Consider the following 24,013-nt stretch of genomic DNA (forward strand, 5'->3'; position numbering starts at 1 on the left):
AGAAAAAGTGGCGGAATAATAAAAATAATAATAATAATAATAATAATAATAATCCTGGCAATAACAATAGGTTGTCCTGCAACTTCGTTGCATGGCCACCTAATAATAATAATAAAAAAATAATAATAATAATAATCCTGACAATAACAATAGGTTGTCCTGCAATTTCGTTGCATGGCCACCTAATAATAATCCTGACAATAACAATAGGTTGTCCTGCAATTTCGTTGCATGGCCACCTAATAAACTTTATCTGGAGTTTTGTACACAGACATGCATAAAAAAAAAATGACAAAAAAAGCTAATTTGAGTCAGAGAGAGCTATATTATAAAGAAATAATGATGATGGATAGTATTATTATAATTTTATGGTATTATTTTTATTAGTAGTAGTAGTATTAATATTTTGTCACTTTTACTTGTATATTCAATATTTAATTACAACATACTTATTTGAATTGCTTTGCATTTTGCAAAGATAGAAAATTTTAGTTTTCAAATTGTCATGGTTGGTGTTCAGAGTTTGCAGTTTGAGTATTTGGAAATTGTATGGCACATACATAACTAACATGTAAATTGTGTGTGTGTGTGTATGTATGTATATATATATATATATATATATATATATATATATATATATATATATATATATATATATACAGTGTCTATATATATACAGTGTCTATATATACACAGTGTCTATATATATACAGTGTCTATATATATATATATATATATATATATATATATAATTCTGACTTCTATATTCCTGTTGATGGCATCACCATTTCCCCATCACCCCAAGTCACCAAGTCAGCTGCCTCAGAGTTACACTTGACTCAAATTTATCCTTTGTCCCTTATATCCAATCACTTTCTACATCATGCTGCAACCATCTGCACAATATTTCCAAGATTCACACTTTTCTGAGCGCTAACACCACAAATTAAATAATCCACTCCCTAGTTATTTCCCAACTTGACTACTGCAATAACCTACTTACAAGCCTTCCTCTTTCCCGCCTCTCGCCTCTTCAATCCATCCTAAATGCCTCTGCCAGGCTGATTCACATTTTCCGTCATTCTGTATTTGCTGCACCCTTACATACAAAGCTCTCACCAATGCCGCTCCCCTCTACCTATCCTCTCTAATAAACAAGTATACTTCCAGCCCATCCACTATTATCTAACAATGACCCTGCATCCACGACTATGACCTCTTCTCATGCTAGACTGCAGGACTTCTGTCATGCAGCACCTACCCTCTGGAACACTCTCCCTCGTGCTGTCAGGCTTTGCCATAATCTTACTTCCTTTAAAGACTTTTCTGTTCAGGGAAGCCTACCACCCAACTCAATAATAAATTAATCTCACTTGCCTAACATTTCCATCATCTAACTCTGTATTAGCATCTTTCTCAATCTTGCAGTCCTCACCTCCTGTTTCTCAACCTCCTACCCTTCTAGATTGTAAGTTCCTACGGGAATAGGGCCCTCAATTCCTCCTGTATGTGTTTGTAAATGTTGTCCTGTCTCTTACAAGTTTTATATCATTGTTTTATTTAAATGAATTGTATCCATGGGCAGCACTGTGGAATATGTTGGCGCTTCATAAATAAAGAATAATAATAATAATAACCATAACACAATTAGATTAACCCCTTAATGACCACAGCACTTTTCCATTTTCTGTCCGTTTGGGACCAAGGCTATTTTTACATTTTTGCTGTGTTTGTGTTTAGCTGTAATTTTCCTCTTACTCATTTACTGTACCCACACATATTATATACCGTTTTTCTCGCCATTAAATGGACTTTCAAAATATACCATTATTTTCATCATATCTTATAATTTACTATAAAAATATTATAAAATATGAGGAAAAAATGGAAAAAAACACACTTTTTCTAACTTTGACCCCCAAAATCTGTTACACATCTACAACCACCAAAAAACACCCATGCTAAATAGTTTCTAAATTTTGTCCTGAGTTTAGAAATACCCAATGTTTACATGTTCTTTGCTTTTTTTGCAAGTTTATAGGGCCATAAATACAAGTAGCACTTTGCCATTTCCAAACCACTTTTTTTCAAAATTAGCGCTAGTTACATTGGGACACTAATATCTTTCAGGAATCTCTAAATATCCATTGACATGTATATATATTTTTTTTAGAAGACATCCCAAAGTATTGATCTAGGCCCATTTTGGTATATTTCATGCCACCATTTCACCGCCAAAAGCAATCAAATAAAAAAAAATTGTTCACTTTTTCAAACTTTAGGTTTCTCACTAAAATTATTTACAAACAGCTTGTGCAATTATGGCACAAATGGTTTTAAATGCTTCTCTGGGATCCCCTTTGTTCAGAAATAGCAGACATATATGGCTTTGGCGTTGCTTTTTGGTAATTATAAGGCCGCTAAATGCTGCTGCGCATCACATGTGTATTATGGCCAGCAGTGAAGGGGTTAATTAGGTAGTTTGTAGGGAGCTTGCAGGGTTAATTTTAGCTTTAGTGTAGAGATCAGACTCCCACCTGACACATCCCACCCCCTGATCCCTCCCAAACAGCTCTCTTCCCTCCCCCACCCCACAATTGTCCCCGCCATCTTAAGTACTGGCAGAAAGTCTGCCAGTACTAAAATAAAAGGTATTAAAAAAAAATAATAATTTTTTAAGCATATTTACATATTCTGCTATGTAGGGTCCCCCCTTAGCCCCCAACCTCCCTGATCCCCCCAAAATAGCTCCCTAACCCTCCCCCTCTGCCTTATTGGGGCAATCTTGGGTACTGGCAGCTGTCTGCCAGTACCCAGTTTGCAAATAAAAATGTTTTTTTTTTATTATTTTTTTTTATTTGTTTCTGTAGTGTAGCTTCCCCCCCACAGTCCAATACCCCACCAGCCAAACCGATCACCAAATAAATATATTAACCCCTTTGATCCCCACTTCTAACAAAAAACTTTCTGTAGCGTAGTGGTTCCCACCAGCTCCCTCCCCGTGCACGCGCCCGCCCGGCCTCCCTGTGCACGTGCACGCATCCGTGCGCGTCCCCCCAGGTGGTCCCCGCCCCCCTCCGCATCACAAAGGCCATCGATGGCCGCCACCCACCTCCCACACCGGCTCCCACCCCCCAACGAACGTAGCCATTAATGTCCGGTGCAGAGAGGGCCACAGAGTGGCTCTCTCTGCACCGGATCGCTAAAAATGGTTATTGCAGGATGCCTCGATATCGAGGCATCACTGCAATAACCGGAAAGCAGCTGGAAGCGAGCAGGATCGCTTCCAGCTGCTTTCCACACCGAGGACGTGCAGGGTACGTCCTCAGGCGTTAACTGCCTTTTTTTTGAGGACGTACCCTGCACGTCCTCGGTCATTAAGGGGTTAAATTTATCAACATTTTTTAGTTCAACTAAATATATTGCTGCCTGATAGAAATAGTTTTACTGTCATGCGTAACAATAATATCTTAATATCTAACTTGCTTTCTGTTGTGTATAAAAATGCAGTCCCTTTCTCCATTTGTTGACAATTCTGACAACTAAATATAAATTATGCAATATATGGGTCAAGCTTAAGTAACATGAAGTAATTGTTTTAAATAGTAAAAAGGGTTTCACAGAACTTCCCATTACAGCAGGTAGGCTGTGCAGTATCTGAAAGGCTTCTCTAGAATTCTTAATGCATACACTTCTTTTAAAATTCAGATATATTTTGGAATGAAAGTAGTTACAAAGGCTGTTTTCTTGCTAGATGAAATATGTTTATCATATTTTTTCTTCTTTCAATCATCCAACTAACTTCACTAAAGCACATTTAATTATATCTCTATTCTGCTACCCATAAAAATGTAAGAACATTTTATCTTAGTTTAAAAGGTTTTATAGTCCCAGCATAGAATTATTCAAATGCTTTTAGAGTGTTTTGGATAATAGGTGTTACCTGTTAATTTAACCCAAGCATGCATAAGGTGCTTCATTTTTGAGTAAAACATAAATAAAAAAATTATGCCATCTTTAAAATGTCCCATAAAGCTAGAAAGATACTGTATTGCTGTCCGATAGAAATAATTTTACTGTCATACGTAACAATAAAAGTCTTATGTCTAACTTGCTTTCTGTTTTGTATGAAAATGTAGTCACTTTCCCTATATGCTGAAGATTTTGACAATTTAATATAAAATATGCAATATTCTGGTCAATCGTAAGTAACACTAAGTATTTGTTTTAGATAGTAAAAAGGGTTTTACAGAACTTATGATCGCTCCATAGAATTATTCCTATTTTTTTAGGGTTTAAGAGTATTTGAATAATTTAGTAGATGTTACCTGATTCTTTAACCCAAGAATGCAAAAGGTGCACCATTTTTGATGAATATCAACATATGATTATATAGTAAAAAAATAAATAAATAAATGATACGCATCTTCAAAATGTCACATAAAGGAAGGAAATGTGAACATGTTAGTAGGTACTTCTCAATATTTTCCTCATCTATTATTCCCTTAGAAACTGAAAAATCCAAGCATTAGACATGTGTGTTTTGTTTCGTTCCGAATGGAAATTCGTACAAATTTGTCAAATTCGGAGCTTTGAAACTATTCAAATTTCCGAATTACCCTAGCAACGAAACTAAACTAAGCCGAATGCATTTGTAACGAATAAATCCGAATTAGTTTGGATTTATTCATTACATTCGAATGCCCATGGACTAATCACAATTACACTATTATTGAACAGTATATTAGGTTATATCAGGGCACATTATGTAGTTGGTACCTGTGAGGTTGGTAATTAGGTGGGATGTGCTGTGAATTACACTAGTATTATGTACTGTATATTAGGTTATATACCTCTGCTAGCTCTGTGCATATTGTGTAGCTGGTACCTGTGAGGTGGGTACTTATGTTGATTCAGATGGGTTACTCCTAATATACAGTACATAATACTAGTCTAATACACAGCACATCCCTCCTAACACATACAAAACTTCAGAATTTACGAATCAAATCCGAATGTATTTGAATCCGAATTAATCCGAAACAAATACATTTGAATATATCTGAATTTGAATCATTCCAAAAACAAAATTTGAAAAAATCACAATTGATCCGAAACAAACTGAAACAAATTTTTTCACCACGCACAAGTCTACCAAGCCTTATCTTGCCACATGCTGTATCTATCCCTAATGTTCAGTTGTTATCTTATCACATTAACTGAAACCAAACAATGCATAATTTGTTAACACAATGCCAATAGAAAGCCCTGTCTTCTCCAGAAGCAAGGCCAGAATAGATTCTCCAAAGTAAAATGGAGGGTAGTGTTTGGCCATTGAAATCAGCAATTATTGTGTTGAAATGACATCCAGACTCTGCTGACATGTTAATTTATTGGAAGACTATAGAAAAAAAATTCTAATTACAGGGCGTTTACTGGCATTTTAAGCACAGCCCTCTGATAGATTATGTCATGTGCTTCGGATCTCTGAGACCTAACTATTATTTTGTCTGTGTTTGATTAAAAAAATGTGTTTTGTGAGGGGGCGGAGCCAGCCATCGAGGTGAATGACTGCACTTTGAGTGAGCTCCTGAGGTTGCCCCAGATTAAGCACTTAAAACAGCGTGATAAGCACAAACAACACACCCTAACCATGAATGCCTATACCTGAAGGCCAGTCCTCACCCTTTAAGCTGATTTAAATTACTAAAAAAAGCTGCGATCACACTTCTGGTTCACAACCGGCCCCAGATATCTTACTTCAGACCCCGGCTTAATTTTGGGCCTAACACAAACTTGCTGCAAGTTGGAGGAAAAGGGCTGGCAGCGGCTTCCCCATGTAACCCGAGGTCACTACAGCTCCTCAAGACACCTGAGACTGCTTTTCCCTGACCGGATTGTCAGTTTTATTTCCAATCGATTTCAGGCCCCATCTAGGCCTATACCAGCCAATCCCGGCCTCCATATGATCAGTTCCTACTATGAGGCATCATTAGAGGAGGTAGTCACTTCTGCCAAACAGTGCTATTCTAACATTGAACCTGTATTAATCCACATAATCTTGGAAGTTTACCATCATGAAACCCGCATTTTAAAGCGCTACACCTTCCATCCAGCTGAAGCCTACATAAGATTTCCACATTCATGAGGACTAATTGAAGCTGTCCACTACCATGATTAAGGTACTGTTATATATATATCCTATAACCAAAGAACCCATAACATGCTGCTCATTAATATACATCTCATCTGAGAGCAATACACAGAGACTATCTACTTTCATATGTGGTAATTTAATCCCTCCTGGGCCTAAATATCACATCAATCCTAGTTACTAACCACTTAATCTGGTAGTTCTATACCATTATATGCAGGATTGATCACATTTAAAACACTGCTTCATCTGCACCTTCTCTTGCTTAAAATGACCTTGCCCAACACACTGACACAAGAAGCTTCAGTTACACTGAGGAATCAACTTTCTATAGCATAGAAATGTCTCCAAGGAGACAGGCAAAGCAAGACAAAGTGACTAAGAGTCATCATAGTATAACAGCTTCTATGAATAAATTCTTCAAACCACTTGAAAACTCTGATTCGCCACCAGAATCTATGGATTCTACAGATGAGGTACCACAGTTCCAGGCTGCAATGGCCACCCAAGCCCCTGAGTCCATGCAAATCACACAGGCCTTCCTTGAGACCCTTCCATCTAAACAAGACTTTACTAATTTAATCTCATAGATGAAATCCTGTATTTAAGGAAGAAATCTCATAACTACGCAAGGATATGCATGAGCTTCGAAACAGGGTGGAATTTCTCAAAGAGGTATCCGAGTCAAAACAATCAAATATTCCAGGCCTTATTTATAATGTACAGGCTCAGAATACCGTAATTGCTCAACTCCAGGATAAACTGGAAGATATCGAAACCAGAAGCAGACGCGAAAACATTAGAATCAGAGGCATCCCAGAGACCATCTTCACACCTACCTACAAAACTTGTTCAAGGAACTTAAAGGTTCATCTTTCTCAACTCCATTCGCCCTGGACAGATACCACAGAGCATTGAGACCTAGGCCTAAGGAGGGTTTATCACCCAGAGACGTAATCATAAAATTCCAAGATTACCAGCAAAAGGAAGACATCATGAAGCAGGCCAGGATTTCTTTGCCATTGCGCTTCCAAGGATCTGCACTCTCGATATACACTGACCTTTCTATAAGAACACTGCAAAGGATAAGGGAATTTGCCCTGCTCACTACTGTGTTAAGAACTCACAACATCACATACAAATGGGGCTTCCCTTGCCATATACAACTGTCGTGGGAAGGCCAGAGGAAAACATGCATGAATCCAGGAGACATTGAAGACTTCTGCAAAGAACTGAATCTTGCACCTCCATCCTGCAACCAGACACCTGCATCTACTACCAAACAGCTGAATAATCTTCCTCCCACAACTTCAAAACCTCAAAGAGTGCCTTGGCAAACAGCGGTCTCCAAGAGACAGAAAAAGACTGCAGCATCCACAAAAGAAAATGGGTGAGATCAATCCACTGTTCTTGTGATACTTAGCTTTTACCTGACTTTCAGGGGAGTTCAATCCTAATCTTATAATGCTATGTTATATTGTTGATAGTGTTGTTGCACTATGCCTTTTATTTCCTATAAATTACTTACGTGCCTTCACGGACTCATTACCTACCAAAATCTGGGGCACCACTAGCCCCTTGTAGGAACTTTACGCTAATAGTATGAGCCGTAACACTAGGTTACAATATTTTTATCTTATAACCATCCTTGCTATTATAAGCAGGGGCTACCTGTTTGTTTACCATTTGTTTAAAAATGTTTAATTTGTTGTTATTATGTTTATTGTTATACTGTTGTACCATGCATTGCTATTCCATGTAATATTTCTTCACAAAGCATTCAAATTGTGTCACATCTTCGATTATGACTTCTCACTGGGGATCTTTTGCACTTATCCTATAATGCATTGAGACAATGACCCAAAAGACTTCCGACCAGTTATTTACCTTAATCACAATTAATGTCAAGGGCTTAAATTCTCCGTTTAAAAGCGTTCCACGACCTGCATCATAAGAATAGCAGCATACTGTTTCTGCCAGAAACCCATTTTAAACAGGAAAATTAACCTAAATACTTTTCATCATATTACCCAAATCACTTTCATAGCAGTAACTCTAAAAAAAAAGTTAACTGAGTTAGTATACTTATACACAAATCCATTCCATTTGAACTCCCACACAAAGACCAAGATGAGGAAGGGAGATACTTGGGATTACATGGTCTCCTATATGGGAAACCAATTACACTTGTAAACATTTATGCTCCAAACACAAACCAAGCCTCCTTCTTCCAATGCACTACTAATTCCATACTTATGTACTTGCAGGGCCCACTTTTACTGGCAGGTGACTTTAACCTCCCGCTAGATCCAAAACTGGACAGTTCCAACTAAACCATAAAACTCCCGGGCACTACACTACACTCTGGAACAATTTATCTCTACTCACCCTACATGACATGTGGCAGCACTTACATCCACAGAAACATGATTACACATGTTTTTCTAACCAAATCCTTTTCCAGACTCAATTATATTATGGCTGACAACTTGTCCCTACCGAATCTACGCCACTCTTGTATTATCCCTATTAGTTGGACAGACCACTCAGCCATTAGTAGCTCCTTTTTCTGGCCCTCAATCCCAATAAGCCATTTCCAATGGAGGCTCACTGAATTACTGCTGTCAGACCCCTTGGTATCATTAGATGTAGAGAAAGCTCTCCATTAATACTTCTCCATCAACTCCCCTGGAGCCTCCACACCAATTATTACTTGGGAAGCACATAAATGTGTAATTTGAGGTATATTAATTAAACACAAAGCCATAAAAAAACAAGCAAACAAAGCAGAAATATCTCATGCTTACACAAGAAATAAACAAATTAGACTATTCTAAAAGACACCCTATGGACTTAGACATTCAAAATAAACTAAACATGGCCAGACTTCAACTTAATGACATCCTCAACATTAAAGTTCAAAACACTGCATTCCTCTTACGCCAAAAATATTTTATACAAGGGAACAAACCGGGCAGTCTACTGGCTAGAGCTCTTAAAAGTAAACAATCCTCGACTTATGTACAATCACCAACGATTAATGCATCCACAAAGACTACAAACTCTAAAACAATAGCCAATGAGTTTCATAACTATTATAGTAATATAGATGGCTTCAGTAACCTTTACTACAAAATATATAAACAAACCCTCTCCCCTCACCTTTTAAATCTCTTTAATTTTATAGGCCCAGAACGACCATTCCCACCAAGCATGCTTGAGGCACTTATCACAGTCCTGCCCAAGCCGTGTAAATTGACAGACTCCCCATCAAACTTCAGACCTATATCTTTGCTAAATGTAGACCTCAAAATGTATTCCAAGATCTTGGCCAATCGACTGAACTTTTCACTCCCCTATTTGATTCATAATGACCAAACATGGTTTGTTCCGCAAAGAGAATCTAAGGACAACACAGTCAAAGCATTACACTTACTCCACTATTCCCATCAACAGACAACTCAAACCCTTTTCATTTCCACAGATGCTGAAAAGGCGTTCAACAGGTTAGACTAGACGTTTTTTACCTGTACCCTCCACAAATTTGGCCTGCCCACAAAATTCATATCTAAAATTACCGCCTTATACACTGTTCCCTCGGCTAAAATCAAGGTAAATGGCCTCTTGTCCGACTCCTTCCCAATCCGAAATGGTACCCATCAGGGTTTCCCTCTTTCACCCTTGCAGTTCTTTTCATGGAAGTTTTAGCTACCATCTTATGCACTTCAAATTCAGTAGAAGATATCAAAATCAAAACTTCGGAGAACAAATTGGCCTTATTTGCAGACGACCTTCTGATGCTCACAAACCCCATGAGCTCTCCTACAGCTGCCCACTTAGTTCTTAGGGACTATGGCGCTATGTCCAATTTCTCTATCAACTACGGGAAATCAGTCATTCTCCCAGTTCACATCATTTAGGCAGATTTAACATCTCTCCAATATATTGCCCCATTTACGCTCAACACTCAATCCCTCAAATACTTAGGCATACATTTATCCCCAATTCAAGCGGAGTTAATCAAACTTAATTATGACACACTAACCTCAAACATACTTTCAAACACTATGACTTGGTCTCCTAAATCTATATCCTGGCTGGGAAGAATTGGGGCAGCTAAAATTACACTACTCCCCAAAATCGTATATGTTTTACAGACCATCCCCATCCCTCTCCCAAAATCTATGATCCCAAAACTCCAATCAATCATTAATGCCTACATTTGGAAAACTAATCCACCTAGGATTGCCAAGTCAACCCTATACAGAAATCCCACTCAAGGGGGCCTGGTGTTCCCTAATATATGTTAATATAGAAATGCCATACTGCTTTCAAGAATTATAGACTGGTGCTCTTTCGAAGAGCATCATCACAAACAATGGATCAAACTTGAGCATGAACTCTTCGACTGCACTCAGTTGGGATCCTCCTGTTGGACTGATAAAAAATGATCAACAATCAAAAACCCTAATAACCCAATCATTCATGAGACTTATAACACCTGGATAGAGATGGTTAAAATGCACCCTAACCTGTCCACATTACCTTCCCCACTAACGCCCACGTTATAGAATGAAAGTTTCCTACCAGGACTTATTTCTATCCCCACAGGTACCAGGGACATTCACCTTTTGCTGCTGGCTTATATATTGACAGAAGGTGGTAGCTTACTACCTAGACAATCTATTGAACCACTAGGCGAAGGGTTTTTTAATATGTGGTTTTGGTACCACGAATTCAGCCACTACTTTCAGACGACAAACAAACACCATCTGACTAGGCAACTCACACACAGTTCGAGATTTTGTGTAGCTCATCCTCACCTAACCTCCACACAATATCACGTATTTATAAATTATTGACTACACCAAGTGAAAATGATTTACAGACTTTTACCAAAGCTTGGAACAGAGATTTACCGTGTTTAATCCTAAACACAGAATGGCACTCAATTTTCAAAGCCATAAAAAAGTCAGCACTTGGCTAAACTCATAGAAACTAACACAAAATTGCTAACCAGGTGGTATCTTACACTCAAACACCTCTTCCCTGGCTCCTCTAACCGCTGTTGGAGACAGTGCGGGGAGGAAGGCACCCTGTTTCACATCTGGTGGGCCTGTCCCAAAATTCAAGCATTCTGGACATCCATTATACCATACATTCAGAACACCATTGGCACTCCGCTACCCCACAACCCAATTATATATTTGTTCCACAAATATCCCAAACTCAACTCAAAACTGCATTCTAGATCGTTACAAATAATGATTAATAGTGCACATCAATTAATTCCGAGACTGTGGAAAAAAAAGACAGTCTCTACCTTACCACTGTGGATCCAAGAGACAAAGTTTAACCTCAAGCTAGGAACATATCGTTATCTTTTACTGAACAAGTTAGACACTCATGCAGAGATAATGTTTCTCTGGGACTCCAGACCCACATAAAGGTCTTTACATGACTCATTTTTATACACTGTCCCATTACATTCAGGTTATTAATGACGACTCCTACTTTTTCCCCAAGGTGACGGTGGGTTCCACATGTCACCCTGGACCTTCAAACTTTAGACTCGGATATTAATATCAAACGACACAACGCATAGATACTAGACATATTTGCTTAGCAGAAACTATATGTATACACTTATACTTTGACTAGGAAAAAAATAGGGAAACATACGCTTAGATTTAGAGTTTTGCGGCCAAAGGGGTGCGTTAGCTACGCTGGCTTTTTTCTGGCCGCACCTTTTAAATACCGCTTAAAAAGGAGCGTAGAGCATATTTACTGCAACTTCAACTCTCGATACCAGCGGTGCTTACGGACGCAGCCAGCTTAAAAAACGAGCTTGTGCACGATTCCCCCATAGAAAACAATGGGGTTGTTTGAGCTGAAAAAAAACCTAACACCTGCAAAAAAGCCGCGTATAGCTCCTAACGCAGCCCCATTGTTTTCTATGGGGAAACACTTCCTACGTCTGCACCTAACACCCTAACATGTACCCCGAGTCTAAACACCCCTAACCTTACACTTATTAACCTCTAATCTGCCGCCCCCGCTATCGCTGACCGCTGCATATTATATTTAACCCCTAATCTGCCACTCCGTACACCCCCGCCACCTACATTATCCCTATGTACCCCTAATCTGTTGCCCTAACATCGCCGACCCCTATATTATATTTAATAACCCCTAATCTGCCGCCCCCAACGTTGCCTCCACCTAACTACACTTATTAACCCCTAATCTGCCGACCTGACCTGAGCGCTACTATAATAAATGTATTAACCCCTAATCCGCCTCACTCCCGCCTCAATAACCCTATAATATATAGTATTAACCCCTAATCTGCCCTCCCTAACATTGCCGACACCTAACTTCAAGTATTAACCCCTAATCTGCCGACAGGAGCTCACCGCTACTCTAATAAATTTATTAACCCCTAAAGCTAAGTCTAACTTTAACCCTAACACCCCCCTAAATTAAATATAATTTAAATCTAACGAAATAAATTAACTCTTATTAAATAAATTATTCCTATTTAAAGCCAAATACTTACCTGTAAACTAAACCCTAATATAGCTACAATATAAATTATAATTATATTATAGCTATTTTAGGATTAATATTTATTTTACAGGCAACTTTGTATTTATTTTAACCAGGTGCAATAGCTATTAAATAGTTAAGAACTATTTAATAGCTAAAATAGTTAAAATAATTACAAAATTACCTGTAAAATAAATCCTAACCTAAGTTACAATTAAACCTAACACTACACTATCAATAAATAAATTAAATACAATACCTACAATTATCTACAATTAAACCTAACACTACACTATCAATAAATTAATTAAATACAATACCTACAATTATCTATAATTAAACCTAACACTACACTATAAATAAATTAATTAAATACAATACCTACAAATAAATACAATTAAATAAACTAACTAAAGTACAAAAAATAAAAAAGAACTAAGTTACAAAAAATAAAAAAATATTTACAAACATTAGAAAAATATTACAACAATTTTAAACTAATTACACCTACTCTAAGCCCCCTAATAAAATAACAAAGCCCCCCAAAATAAAAAATGCCCTAACCTATTCCAAAATAAAAAAGTTCAAAGCTCTTTTACCTTACTAGCCCTGAAAAAGGCCCTTTGCGGGGCATGCCCCAAAGAATTCAGCTCTTTTGCCTGTAAAAAAAATACATACAATACCCCCCCAACATTACAACCCACCACCCACATACCCCTAATCTAACCCAAACCCCCCTTAAATAAACCTAACACTAAGCCCCTGAAGATCTCCCTACCTTGTCTTCACCTCACCGGCTCCCGATCTGTCCAGACTAGGGTCCGAAGTCTTGATCCAAGCCCAAGCGGGGGGCTGAAGAGTGACGTCCATCCTCGGGCTGAAGTCTGGATCCAAGCGGCGGCTGAAGAACTCCATCATCGGGCTGAAGTCGGAAGTCCATCATCGGGATGAAGTCTTCTATCAAGCCGCATCTTCAATCTTCTTTCTTCCGGAGCGGAGAGGAGCAATCTTCTTCCAAGCCAACGCGGAACATCCTCTTCAACCGACGCCTACTCGCCGAATGACGGTTCCTTTAAATGACGTCATCCAAGATGGCGTCCCTCGAATTCCGATTGGCTGATAGGATTCTATCAGCCAATCGGAATTAAGGTAGGAATATTCTGATTGGCTGATGGAATCAGCCAATCAGAATCAAGTTCAATCCGATTGGCTGATCCAATCAGCCAATCAGATTGAGCTCACATTCCATTGGCTGTTCCGATCAGTTAGTTAGTGATGTTAGATGTTAGTGTTAGGGTTAGACTTAGCTTTAGGGGTTAAAATTTTTTATTAGAGTAGCGGTGAGCTCCAATCGGCAGATTAGGGGTTAATACTTGAAGTTAGGTGTCGGCGATGTTAGGGAGGGCAGAATAGGGGTTAATACTATTTATTATAGGGTTATTGAGGCGGGAGTGAGGCGGATTAGGGGTTAATAACTTTATTATAGTAGCGGTGCGGTCCGCTCGGCAGATTAGAGGTTAATAAGTGTAGGCAGGTGGTGGCGACGTTGAGGGGGGCAGATTATGGGTTAATAAATATAATATAGGGGTCGGCGGTGTTAGGAGCAGCAGATTAGGGGTACATAAGGATAATGTAAGTAGCGGCGGCGCTTTGCGGTCGGCAGATTAGGGGTTAATTATTGTAGGTAGCTGGCGGTGACGTTGTGGGGGGCAGGTTAGGGGTTAATAAATATAATATAGGGGTCGGCAGTGTTAGGGGCAGCAGATTAGGGGTACATAAGTATAACGTAGGTGGCAGTCGGCAGATTAGGGGTTAAAAAAATTTAATCGAGTGGCGGCGATGTGGGGGGACCTCGGTTTAGGGGTACATAGGTAGTTTATGGGTGTTAGTTTACTTTAGAGCACAGTAGTTAAGAGCTTTATAAACCGGCGTTAGCCCAGAAAGCTCTTAACTACTGACTTTTTTCTGCGGCTGGAGTTTTGTCGTTAGATTTCTAATGCTCACTTCAGCCATGACTCTAAATACCGGCGTTAGAAAGATCCCATTGAAAAGATAGAATACGCAATTGACGTAAGGGGATCTGCGGTATGGAAAAGTCGCGGCTGGAAAGTGAGCGTTAGACCCTTTCCTGACTGACTCCAAATACCGGCGGTAGCCCAAAACCAGCGTTAGGAGCCTCTAACGCTGGTTTTGACGGCTACTGCCCAACTCTAAATCTAGGCCATAGAAACTATAACTGTTTAATGTTTATTGTTATTAATTTAAATTGCTATAAAAGGAAAGAAAAATTCTGAAGATGTTTGGCCCATAATGTTGGGAACTTTATATGTTTATTTGCCGGAAGAGCCCTATAATCAGCAATTTATTGAACTTTTATATGGACTTACTTCTATGTGCTGCAAATGAACTCCATATCCCACATGAGGGCGATAATTCTGTTCCTAATTTTGTTATTGTTTACTGCATTTTATTTTCTCCTCTGACTCGTATGTTTCAAGCAGAAATAAACAATTTTTCTTTAAAAAAATAAAATAAAAACGTGTTTTGTTACTTTCTATCAGTTCTTCATATTTACAATGCCTCCCTCTCAAGCTCAGTCTCTCTCACAAGCGGAGCCTGACTCACTTTTGCTTTTTACGAGCACAGCTTAACTTTGTGTGCCATTCATTATCCAGGTCAGGGATTTACAGTGTTTACTATACTACGATGATGATGATAAATATTATCTGTTATTTATAAAGCTTAATATTTTCGCTGCGTTATATAGGATTTAAAATATACATATAAAATTAGTCAAAAGTAGAAACATTTTTTATACCAATAAACTACAGGTAGAGACACTCTCTAGTTCATAATCTAAAGGAGAGGAATGTTAGAGAAACAGAAGATAAGTCAAAAGCATTGTGATAAATAGATGTACACATAGGGTAATATCTTTACTTAGAGTGAGGTATTTAAATAAACTAACAAATGATGTTATGCAAAAAGCAATATCTTTATAAAGGGTGTGTGTTTTATTCTGTTTTTGCCATCTGCCTAAAGGGTCATCAAAGTGCAAAAATAAATGATATTATCTGTTAGAGCATTCTTTTTATAATTGCATAGTTCCTTGATATGGGATTTAACACATAGTTAAGTGTATTATAAAAGTGTTCTTAGTCCCGAATATTTAATTTTGAATTTCATGTCCCCTTTAAAAGAGACACAAAACACAATTGTTTTCTTTCATGATTTAGATACTAGGGCATATTTATCAAGCTCTGTATGGAGCTTGATGCCCCGTGTTTCCAGGGCATCAAAACCGCTGCTCCATAACCAAAGACCGCTACTCCATAACCTGTCCGCCTGCTCTTATGGCGGTGGACAGAAATCAACCCGATCGAATATGATCTGGTTGTTTGACACCCCCTGAATCTGCAGGGGGCGGTATTGCACCAGCAGTTCACAAGAACTGCTGGTGCAATGATAAATGCAGAGAGCGTATGCTGTCGGCATTTATCGATGTGCAGCGGACATGATCCGCAATCATGTCCGCACATTATCCGCACATTAATAAATAGGCCCCACTGCATCCAATTTAAAGCAACTTTCTAATTTATATATATATGATTTTGTTCTTTATCTGTGTATATAACATGTGCAAGGGTCCAGCAAATTGGAACACATTTAAAAGAACATGAAATACCAAATATTTCTTTCATCATTCACTGTAACATAAAAAAAAAATGCAGTTGATTTCTATTATCAAATTTACTTCATTTTCTTAGTATTCTTTGTTGAAAAACATGTAAACAGGCTCAGGAATGTGTGTGTGTCTGGGGGATTATATGGCAGTTGTTTTGCAACTATGTTTTTAACAATATCATACATTTCCAAGGACCTAGTTGGCAGCACAAGCTGCTGCCTTACAGTGCTCCTGATATATGCACAATAACTACCTACTTGTAATCTATTTTAATCAAGCCCATACCCTTTTATCATTAACCTACCAGACAGGTTCAGATAGGTCCCTTTGGTGCATTGCCGCTTCTTAGACTACTCTTCAACAAAGGATACCAAGAGAATGAAGCAACTTTGATAATAGCAATACATTGGAATGTTGTTTAAAATTGCATGCTCTGGGCTCCATGTACAAAGCAGCGAAAGCTGCTCCGGAGCCCTTGTGGGGCAGGTTCGCATATGCGAGCCTGCTTCCTGCAATATAAGAAGCAGCGGCCATTAGGGGGTGGGCATTACACACTCAGATGAATGTGTAATGATACATATGGGCAAGTGGATCAACAGATCCACTGCCTGTGTGTAGCGAAGGCGGGCAGCCAGCTTTGCGAGTTGGGAAGCTGTCCTCCCGCAGCTTAGTACATGGAGCCCTCTATCACCACAGAAGTTTAATTTTCACTTTACAGTCCCTTTAATAAGTAACATAGCATTAAATATTTAATTTTCTATTTGCAAATAGCATGTTTGAGTTGAAGAAAATACTGTAATATATAACCATGATCAAATGTCTAAAGAATGTTAACATCTCTCAAACTAAAAACTTGTCTTCTTTGATGGAATTCTTAACACTTTTCAAAAAAAAAAAAAAAAAAAAAAACAGAAAAAAAGGATGACAGATGGGAATTCACTTTAATTATTCTTTGGTTATATTAATAATTATCAGCTCCCTAGATCTAGAAAAAGTGTCAGTGATTACACACTTTATTGCTACAAATAAGAGCAGGTGCAGCTGTAAACAGTCCCTGATTAACAATTTCATTTAAATGTTATAACACATTTCTGTAGGGCAAATTACTCCCAGAAGAAGGGAGGTGTACTGTTTTTACAGCATAATTCACCAGTGCTAGAATTTAATTATTCCAGCAATAACAAAGGCTCTTAATATGCCAAAATGTGCAATTTAATAGTTTTTACCATCAAAATAACCACAGTAAAATAAATATATGGATACTGGATATTTCCTTGAGGACTAAAAGTATAATTTTTGTGTGTGGCAGTATTTCACTTTTAGTGTCTGCAAGTTTTAATTTAAAATAAGGTCTTGTAAATATTCATGACAAGTTGCTTTCTATCTTTAAAATATAGAATCTTAGCTGTAGTTTACATGCCAGTGGCCTTCCATCATAGCACAGAGTATCCTGTTGTGTTGGCATGAAAATACTTTTATTTCATTGCAGTTAAACATTGAATTTCTATGGTAACAAAATAAATGGAGCTTCAATATTTTCATAAGAAAAGAATATATAAATGTAAGGTTCAAATTTGTATCTCAAAAAAGTTTAGGCTTAGCCTAGTAGTGAATGAAGATAGCATACTCTACCTACATAAAAACATAAACATAAAGGGGCAGATTACAAGTGGTGCACTATTGTCAGCTAACTTGCATGCAAAGTTTAAGTTGAAAGCTAACGCGTAAACAAATTTATTGTGTCAAGTTTGCGAGAGTGGAGACCTAGCATAAATTGTAACAGTTAACAGAGCCGCCATCAGGGGGTGACAGGGGTGACTCCTGTCAGGGGCCCAATGGGCCAGGGGGGGGCCCATGAGGCAAGAACTAAAATAATTTTTTTTTTTTTTTTTTTTTTAAATTTTGGCAGCCACCAGTGGGTACTACAGCAGAGTGCTAACTGAGCATGGGAAATGTTATTACAAGGAGTAAAGTATTAGCATTTGAGAGGATTTCTGAGTGTGCACTAAACCACTATGCACAGTGTGAGACAGACTTGGCACTTTGTTTGTACAGTGTGTGCCTGAGTCAGACGGTAGATCACTTTCATTTGCAGAGGAGGTAGGACTTACTTAGCAAATGTTTTTTATTTCTTTGTGCAATTTCTGATTGTAACTTCAGTGTGGTAGAAGTTGTATGGTGGGGCCAGGGGTCTATAAAAACACATTTTTTTTAGCAGCAGTGTATTTATGATTATTTGTCAATGCTGTAGAAATTCTATATTTAAAACCATGCAGAAATGTTTCCTCCTCAATACACAAATGGTAGGTACCATTTTGTTACATACCAACAAGCCTAAATCCTGCATTTAACCAGATCTAATGGTATGAGTACCACAGCTTATGGTTCCACCAAGACCATATAGAGTACAGCATTTTCAAAATCCATAAGTACAGCTGACAGATGGGAACATTTGTACACTATATTTGAAGTTGTGCTCTTGGTTGGGGAAAATGGGGAGAAAAAAAACAAACAAACATATGTCAACCTTTTAAAAGTAATTTTCTTCATCTAGCCATCTACCCAGATCATTAATGTACAATTTTGAATTCACAGAATTATTTTTGTTTACACATTTACAAATATGATTCTTTAAAAAGTGATCTCTTAATTTCTGCAATTTTTTTTATCATGCATGTCACATACTGTTGATTTAGGGGATGCAAGGTGCATAAATGTTTCCTCCTGTGAGTGTTTCTGTGGGTGTCTGTGTTTATGTCTTTGTGCTTTGGTTTATGTTTCTATGAGTGTGTATGTATTTTTTTTCTGTGGGTCTCTCTGTGAGGGTGGGTGTGTATGTCTTTGTGCATTTTCTGTGGATGTCTGTGAGGGTGTGTGCATATGTCTTTGAGCTTTTTCTATGGGTGTCTCTGTGAGGGTGTGTGTATGTTTGCCTTTGTGTATTTTCTCTGGATGCCTCTGTGAGGGTGGGTGTATATGTCTGTTTTCTATGGATGTCTCTGTGAGGGTGTGTGTGTATGTATGTATGTCTGTGTTTTCTGTGGATGTCTCTGTGAGGGTGTGTGTTTTCTGTGGGTGTCTGTGAGGGTGTGTGTATGTCTTTGTGTGTTTTCTGTGGATGTCTCAGTGAGGGTGTATGTATGTATGTCTTTCTGTGTTTTATGTGGTTGTCTCTCTGTGTGTGTATGTCTTTGTGTGTATGTCTTTGTGCATTTTCTCTGTCAGTGTTTCCTTGGGTGTATGTGCAAGTTTGAGTTTGTGTGTGTGTGTGTCCATTGTCTGTTCCTTTTTAGTACATTTTGACCTTACTACTGATTATTCACATCTTTCTACAGACTTTGAGACCTTTAGGGAAGTCACCAATCCACCATTTAACCTTTAAATTATTGTTTAGGCAGTTCAGGGCCCTTCCTTTCAGCCACTGCATGCTGTTGTCATCATTTAGTTGGCATATTCCTTTACAAAAAGATAATCAGAACTCCATATTTTGTTTTCTAAATCTCCTTTCTTTTACAGAACTGTAGTCTACCTCATTACTTGTCAGGTCAATGTAATCAAGTGCTGAGTGTCTGTGTCTGAGTGCGTTTGTGTGTTCCTTTACGTGTCTGCTAGAGTGTCTATATGTGAATCCTTATGTGTGAGTGTGTGTGTGTTTCAGTGTATGAGTGTGTCTATGTGTTTGTATGTTTGTATGTTACTACCTTTACAACATTTCCAAGTTTAAATCGATACTTTAGAAAAAAGTGCATATACGTTTTAGTCACTTGGTCAAAAATTGTACATGTCAAAGGGGGTGCCCTGATCAATGGTTAAGTCAGGGGCCCCAAAATTTCAAGTGGCGGCCCTGACAGTTAAACAAATTTGCACTAAACACAACATAAATATATTATACAAAATTATTAATAAAACATGTACAGTATATGACAAGGTATATATATGTCTAATTATGTGTATGTGTGTTTATGCATACAGTATTGTAACATGAACACTTTTAACCACGGTCTTCTAGGGCACAAATGCAGCACAGGAAAGTCCACTGTAGTTTAAAAGGCTTTTATTTTTCATAGCAACAACAAACAGGTAGTTCAGTTTCAAAAACGGGGTAATCCTTCCTCTACTGGAATGTAAAGTACTTTTAGTAAGTAGCAGTACTTACAATCATGTCCCAGCATTTCACAGCATTTCACAGTGCTTTGCAAGAATACTGTCCTTTATAGTACTTCACAGAAACAAAGGTCTTTTAACACATACTCCAGCTCCTCAGCTGTCTGGGATAATGGCCCACCCTTCTACCAATTATGCCAAACCCAGGGACCAAGAACACAGTTTACCAACTGCACAATCAAATACACACACTATCTACCTGGGGTTTTTAACTGAAAGGAGAAATGCCATCTATAATACTTAGTCTTACATATCATCCATTTATAACAAGGCCTTGCTTTCTGTCCCATATCCTCCCTCCCAGCTCATACCCAGTGGGTTGACTGACCATGGACATTAACAAATGTACCCAAGACAAACCATCAGCATTGCCCTGCAAAAGACCAGCCCTGTGCTCAACAGTAAAATTGAAGGGCTGCAAGCTAAGAAACCACCTTGTAACCCTTGTATTTGTTTCCTTATTCTGGCTTATCCATGTGAGAGGAGCATGATCTGTTATTAATTTAAATTGTATTCCCAACAGATAGTGCCTAAGGGTCTCTAAAGCCCACTTAATGGCAAGGCCTTCTTTCTCCACCATAGAATAGTTATTTTCATGTGGGATAAGTTTTCTGCTTAGGAAAAGGACAGGGTGCTCTTTTCCCTGACACTCCTGTGAGAGAACTGCTCCTAAACCAGTATCAGAGTCATCTGTCTGTACAATAAAATCTTTAGAGAAATTGGAGGTTACCAAAACTGGATGGGCACAAAGGGCATATTTCAAATGCTTAAAATCTTGTTCTGCTTCTGGGGACCATTTTATCATAATTGGGGCCCTTGCTTTTGTGAGATCTGTCAAGGGTGCCACAATTATAGCGAAATTCGGGATGAACCTTCTTTAATAACTAGTTATGCCAATAAAATCTCTCACTTGTTTTTTAGTTAGAGGCTGCGGCCAGTTCTGTATGGCCTCTACTTTTTTTGTCTGAGGTTTAACTAATCCTCTACCAATAGTATAACCCAAGTACTTAGCTTCCTGTAAACCAACAGTACATTTTGTAGGATTGGCAGTTAACCCAGAGGATCGTATTGCATCAAGTACTGCTTGAACTTTTGGAAGATGAGATTCCCAATCTGTACTATAAATTATAACATCATCCAAATATGCTCCCGCATAACGAACATGGGGTTTCAGAATTCTATCTTTTCCTTTGCTTGATTAGCGAGAGGCACCTGCCAATACCTTTTTGTTAAAGCAAATGTAGTGAGATAACATGCTTTTCCTAGACTTACACCCCTCATATTTTTTTAAATATTTTATTATATCTTTTTATGTGATAACACTAAAGAAAATAGTAAATGCACAGCCTGTATAACAGTGTAAAGTTGCTGTCCCCTCAAAATAACTCAACACACAGTCATTAATGTCTTAACCATTGGCAACAAAAGTGAGTACACCCCTGGAAATTGGGCTAAAAGTGTCAATATTTTGTATGGTCACCATTATTTTCCAGCACTGCCTAAACCTTCTTGGGCATGGAGTTCACCAGGGTTTTACAGGTTGCCACTGGAGTCCTCTTCCACTCCTCCATGATGACATCACAGAGCTGGTGGATTTTAGAGACCTTGCGCTCTCCCACCTTCCATTTGAGGATGCCCCACAGATGCTCAATTGGAATTAAGTCTGGAGAAATGCTTGGCCAGTCCACCTTTACCCTCAGAGCTTCTTTAGCAAGGCAGTGGTCATCTTGGAGGTGTGTTTGGGGTCGTTATCATGTTGGAATACTGCCCTGCGGCCCAGTCTCTGAAGGGAGGGGATCATGCTCTGCTTCAGTATGTCACAGTACATGTTGGCATTCATGGTTCCCACAATGAACTGTAGCTCCCCAGTGCTGGTAGCACTCATGCAGGCCCAGCCCATGACACTCCCATCACCATGCTTGACTGTAGGCAAGACACACTTGTCTTTGTACTCTTCACCTGGTTGCCGCCACATATGCTTGACATCATCTGAACCAAATAAGTTTATCTTGGTCTCATTGGACCACAGGACATGGTTCCAGTAATCCATATCCTTAATCTGCTTGTCTTCAGCAAACTGTTTGTGGGCTTTCTTGTGCATCATCTTTAGAAGAAGCTTCCTTCTAGGATGACAACCATGCAGACCAATTTGATGCAGTGTGCAGCGTATGGTCTGAGCACTGACAGGCTGACCCCCATCCCTTTAACCTCTGCAGCAATGCTGGCAGCACTCATACGCCTATTTCCCAAAGACAACCTCTTGATATGACGCTGAGCATGTGCACTCAACTTCTTTGGTCGACCATGGCAAGGTCTGTTCTGAATGGAACCTGTCCTGTGAAACCGCTGTATGTTCTTGCCCACCGTGCTGCAGCTCAGTTTCAGGGTCTTTACAATCTTCTTATAGCCTAGGCCATCTTTATGTAGAGCAACAATTTTTGCCATGTGGTGCCATGTTGAACTTCCAGTGCCCAGTATGAGAGAGGGTGAGAGCGATAACACCAAATTTAACACACCTGCTCCCAGTTCACACCTGAGACCTTGTAACATTAATCAGTCACATGACACCAGGGAGGGAAAATGGCTAATTGGGCCCAATTTGGACATTTCCACTTAGGGGTGTACTCACTTTTGTTTTTTTAATGGTTTAGACATTAATGGCTGTGTATTGAGTTATTTTGAGGGGAAAGCGAATTTACACTGTTATACAGGCTGTACACTCACTACTTTACATTGTAGAAAAAGTGTCATTTCTTCAGTGTTCAGTCACATAAAAAGATATAATAAAATATTTACATAAATGTGAGGGGTGTACTCACTTTTGTGAGATACTGTATATTTATATTTATATACAGGTAGCCCTCAGTTTACGCCGGGGTTAGGTTCCAGAAGGAATGGTTGTAAATCAAAAACGTTGTAAATTGAAACCCAGTTTATAATGTAAGTCAATGGGAAGTGAGGGAGTTAGGTTCCAGGCCCCTCTCAAAATTGGCATAAGTAACACCTAATACATTATGTTTAAAGCTTTAAATGTGAAACAGCATTATTAACTTAATAAAATAGATTGTATCATCATCAAACTAAGTTTAATAAACAAAAACATTTGCTAAACCGCACCTGATAAAATTATCACACAGACTGTATCGTCAAACTAAGTTTAATGAACAAAAACTTTTTTTTACTTGCATTTTTCTGCAGCTAAGGGAAGTGGCTGCTAGATCTTGTTCCTTTAAAAACGGCTCCATTGCTCAGCTCTGGTTATACACTGATAAATTTCAGCCTGCCTGTGTTTAATCACACAACAGACTGTATCATCATCAAACTAAGTTTAATAAACAAAAACGTTTTTTACTTGCCTTTTTTCTGCAAACAGTTCTCTGCATTGAGTCTGCAGCTAAGGGAAGTGGCTGCTAGATCTTGTTCCTTTGAAAGCTGATCCATTGATCATGTCTGGCTTGCTT

Source organism: Bombina bombina, chromosome 2 (genome assembly GCF_027579735.1).
Source record: "Bombina bombina isolate aBomBom1 chromosome 2, aBomBom1.pri, whole genome shotgun sequence".
NCBI classification, from domain to species: domain Eukaryota; kingdom Metazoa; phylum Chordata; class Amphibia; order Anura; family Bombinatoridae; genus Bombina; species Bombina bombina.